Raw genomic sequence first — 4,870 nt, 5'->3', positions numbered from 1 at the left:
TCTCCCGCAGAAGCACCCATGGAATCAACATAATGGCTCTCCGTGAAGTATGCAGCATCCATCCGAAGAAGATCGTCAATCATCCTTTCGGCTATGGGCGTCACCACTTCGTTGATCTTGTCGACGTTCCTCCTTCGCTTCTTTAAGCATTCGTGGCAAAGATCAACAACATTGGACATATCAAGTTTCGGGTAGCAGTTCTGGAGCATGATCATAGAAAACCTAGCACCAGCCATCAATTGAGCCTTCACAAATCCGTGAAGTCGCTGAATACTTTTAAACTTGTTTATCAGCTCGCGAAGAGTCTTGGGTTGCAGATTCCGAGGAAACATGGCGAGTGTCTTTGTGTAGAAGTCGAGATATTCCCGAACCTGGGAAGCATGATCTTGAAATCGTACAATTTGTCGGGTTCGGTCCGGAGAAGACCAAAAGCTGGAGTTGTTCTGCTGAGCAAAACGAACGAGAATCTCGGCCCTCGCATCAACACGCTGGTCTTCGACAGCAGCATCCAAGAAAGAACCTAACCGTATCAAGAAATGTGAGGATCGAGAAACTCGTACGCAAAATAAGTAAAAGAACGCATGTGGTGAGACTTACCCGCCATATCCAGACTTGCGTCAGTCAGCAGGTCAAGCATATAATTCTCTCGAGAAGTAGCTTGCAAAGCCTCGGCAACGGCAGCATCTTTTAACTTTAAGGCTTCTTGAGCCTGCTGAAGAGCCATTTTTTCCCGCTCGGAAGATTTGTGCGATTGTTCCATGGTAATAAGGGATTGTTTCTTCGTGGCCTGGAGTTGTTGTCGAAGTTCAGCTATTTCTAGTTGATTCAGGTTCACAGACGAGGAGTCATCCAGCAAAACATCGTCAGCTATCCGTTTGGAGTAAGAAGTCGCAGGAGAAGCAGAGGGTGGTACAGTAGTCTTAGAATAGTTATCAAATATCAACTGAAAGAAAGAAAAGGTCGACATTAATAACCAAACAGAGGATCACTCATTTTCATTGATAAGTGGGGATATTTACAAGTGATGGTCCATTACAAAAGGTCAACTCTTAGTGAGTCAACGACACTAGTCGCATATCGTAAGGATATCGACATCTACCAAAAGAAAGACAGTAAACGGATGAGTAAGTTGGTCTACTTGACCTCCGGCTTGGCGGAACTGGAGGAAGGAGCTGGTTTGTATCCGAGGAAGGAGAGGATCTTCTTCGAGTGCGGCTTGGCAGCTTTAATCAAGGCTCGCCACTTCTCCGTCTGCATCCTCTTTGTTTCGCCAGCTTTCGCCCAGTCGACGTCTTGCTGGCTTTTGGCAACCAAAGCTATGGTGCCTTCAACGCCAATCTTCAAGCTTTCTTGTCGAAGAGCCAGTCCAAGATCTTCTTCAGGGATGAAGCACTTGGTAAGGTCAGCAAAGGTGTTGGGCAGGTTTTTCTTCGGGAAGAAGTACGGGAAGAGGCGCGTCAAGGCAGTTTTCGCATCAACAATAGTGCGACGCGCCAGATCCCCATGAATTTCCAGTAAGGAGAGGGCGTCGCGAAGACGATTTCCTTCAGGTTCCTCGAGTTCGAAATCTTGACCCATTTTTCCTGCTAAAGCAAAAGTTCGGATTATGGATAAGTGTGAGGAGAAGCCAATGATAGCGAAAACTAGAGTATAAGTGATCTCCAGGCTTACTTGCAAAAAAGACGATTTTGCGACTCCAAGCGGCCACTGACATCTTTTTCTTGGGCAATTTGTTGAGTGATTTTATCGCCCAAGGCAGCTTCAGCCTCGTGGAGTCTCTTTCGAAGATCTCCAACGGAAGCAGCATCTTGTTCAGCCTTCTGGCGAGCTTTCTCACTTTGCTCTAACTTGACGGCAAGGTCATCAGCACGCTTATTAGCTGTAACGAGAGCCTCTGTCGAAATAAATCAAAGCAGGAGTCAAAAATAAAAAGGGGGTACTAGATTGTACCTAACAAAAACAAGATAGTTTACTCATTTGTCGGCATACCTTTCAGACCATTGACGGTGTCGCGGTACCCAATAAATTGGGTGCCGAGACTAATGAAGTGTTGCATAAGAGGCTACGAAAATAGAGGACGGTGGGAAAAATTAGAGTGGCAAAAACATTTGGCAGAGAATACACACAGGAGTGGAAAGGATACTTACATCGTCCAAAGGGGGAGTCGCCGAACTCGCAACTATGTTGTGCTCCTCCCCAAGCTCAATCCTCGCTCTCTTTGGCGAGGAGGCTCGGGGGCTGGCGGCAGGAGTCGACCTTTGAAGATCTTGTTCAGGAGGCGAGGTTTCCTCCGCCGTAGGATGAGTCTCTGACAAAACCAAAGTTTGTGACGTACTCATAGGAGCAGTCACATTGACAGCGGGTTCTTCTTCTTCGTCGCCACTGTATACAAAAGATAGCATGAGAATATTCATCACATAGTACATAAATAGAGAAAGATGACAAGATAACTTACGAGCTCACGAGGGCATCATTGTAAGCATCGAAGCTCCCCTCTTTTTCGGGAGAAGTCCCCTCTGGAGCAGTTTCTTCGATAGGTGAACTGCTAAGCTTGGAGGTGCCGAAGTCTTCAGCATCACCTCTTTTCCTTTTGTTCCTTGGCGAAACAGCGGAAGGAAGTGAATGGGCTGACTGGGAAGCCTCGGATGCAGTTTCTCTTTCAGAGGAAGCCGCGGATTTATGAGATCCCGCGACTTCACTCTCAGGGCGAGAAATACTCTGAGTGTCATCGTTAACAATGGTTCGTTCTTCGACTTCCCCACCTTCAGGAAGGGGAGGTAGCGAGGATACAATTTGATGTTTCTACAAAAGGAAAAGATATATCGACAAGAAATTACATCAATGAATATGGCAACATAGCAGGCGAAAAAAGTGAAATTCGTGGAGGACAAAGATAGTTTACCTTGGGGAGGGCGTTGGCTCCGCTATACGGCTCCACGCGACAAGAGGTCAGAATGGCGTCTTTTTTGCTCAGCGACGAGATTCTTCGGACAAGTTTTTCCAAATCTTTCATGAAAAGATCCTTGGATATGCGGTCAACATCTTTGTCACCAGCATACAACCAGAGAGGGTTTTTGCGAGCCTGCAGAGGCTGCACCCTGATTCTAAGAAAATACGCGGTAATCTAAATACCCGACAATTCCTTGCCACGAGTATTCTGAAGCTCGTAGATGCGCTTCATCAATGCCTCTGTCGCCATTTTTTCTTCGTCGGTAGCTTCAGCGTCCCATGACCGGCGTCGGAGGATCTTCTCGCTACCATCAAAGGGTGCTATGTTGTATTCTTGCGAGTCAATGTCCTCTTCGCGGATGTAGAGCCACCTTTTGCGCCACCCTTGAACAGAGTCAGGGAACTTGACATCGAAATATTCGACATCTGGGCGGACGCAGATAACAACACCACCCACATTGTAGGCGGTGTTGTGGGAGCTGTTGCGGCGGACAAGAAAAATGCGTTTCCACAGGCCCCAATTAGGAGGGGTCCCGAGAAAGCATTCGCAGAGTGTGATGAAGATAGAAATATGGAGGATGGAATTGGGCGTGAGCTGGTGCAGCTGCAGCCCGTAGACAAAGAGTAATCCACGGAGAAATTCGTGGATAGGGGTGGATAAACCGCGGATGAGATGGTCGATGAATGTTACCCGGTATCCGATGCTCGGTGTGGGGAAGCTCTCCTCGCCGGGGAAGATCAGCATCTTCTCTTTCTTCATGAACCCGAGCTTCTTGAGCAGGTTCGCATCTTGATTGGAGATCTTGGATCTCTCCCACTCGGACAGCCTCAGGTCTTCCGTCGCCATGGGGGAAGTGTGCTTGGTGAGCTTTGACCGCGGTGGCATTCAATGGGATTGACTGCAAAAAGGAAGCAGGCACAGGTGCAGGAGCGTTTTGTGGCAATGGGGATTTGAGAGAGAGAGAGCAAAGGTGCGGCGCAGCGAAGGGGAGAACGGAGGAAGAAGAATGTCCTTTATAGAAAGCCTGCGAATCGACGTGCCGTTGGATGCAGCAGTAACAGGCTTGATGCTTTACACGTGGTTCAGGGGTAAAAACGTATTTTTACTACGATGGAACTGGACAGGCGCTACAGCGCGCGTGCCAGGAAAAGCGGAGGACGTGTGTCCCCCACTTGTGTAACGTTTCAAACTGCCGCAGATTGTGGGTCCACAGGTCAGTGAAAGGACAGAACTCGCGTTCTCCCGATACAGTGGTCGTGGCTATCGTCAGCACTGATGTCACTTTAAAAGAGAGAAATTTCGACTGTGCTGTTTTGAACATTGGCGACAGAGATGGATTGATGATAACTTCGTGAGCTTTTGATCAAATACAAGTTTTTGGTCAAATGCTCGGGGGCTACTTTTGAAAGAAGGAAACCTCGAGTATGGCAAGAAAGAAAAGGCGAGAGCCTATGATCAAATACAAGCATTTGTTCATATGCTCGGGGGCTACTCCCATTGGGAGCGCTGGTCGCGCACCCGATAAAGATGGAAGCATTGGAAAAAGTTGACAATATAGCAATTGCGATACTGCAAAGGTGAGCCTACAATCAAGTACAAGCACTTGCCTGTAGCCTCGGGGGCTACTCCCATCGGGAGCGCTGGTCGCGCACCCGATAAAGATAAGACAAGCAGAATAAATGACAATATAGCGACACAGGTACTAAAAATCTGAGCCTACAACCAAGTACAAGCACTTGGCTGTAGCCTCGGGGGCTACTCCCATCGGGAACGCTGTTCGCGTGCCCGATAAAATTCAAGAAGTCTTGGCGAGCATATTTTGAGTTATCAAAATAACTCTTCATATACTCCCATCGGGAGGATAAGATAACAATATACAAGTCATCCATTGACTCGAATAGATGTGCTATTCCAGCAGCC

The 4,870-nt window shown here is 47.7% G+C and overlaps 1 long non-coding RNA gene across 1 annotated transcript; it reads right to left on the bottom strand.

Annotated features, from left to right (window-relative positions):
• Nucleotides 1-1,700: 1,700 nt before the first annotated feature.
• On the bottom strand, nucleotides 1,701-2,401 carry LOC139832207 (uncharacterized). Its single transcript, XR_011746907.1, has 3 exons — nucleotides 2,148-2,401; nucleotides 1,990-2,062; nucleotides 1,701-1,894 (listed from the first exon to the last, which is right to left on the bottom strand). It is a non-coding gene; the product is annotated as an uncharacterized lncRNA (long non-coding RNA).
• Nucleotides 2,402-4,870: the final 2,469 nt, after the last annotated feature.

The sequence above is a fragment of the Lolium perenne genome, chromosome 6 (genome assembly GCF_019359855.2).
Source record: "Lolium perenne isolate Kyuss_39 chromosome 6, Kyuss_2.0, whole genome shotgun sequence".
NCBI classification, from domain to species: domain Eukaryota; kingdom Viridiplantae; phylum Streptophyta; class Magnoliopsida; order Poales; family Poaceae; genus Lolium; species Lolium perenne.
The sequence above is the reverse complement of the archived record's forward strand: the minus strand, read 5'-3'. Positions and strand labels throughout refer to the sequence as shown.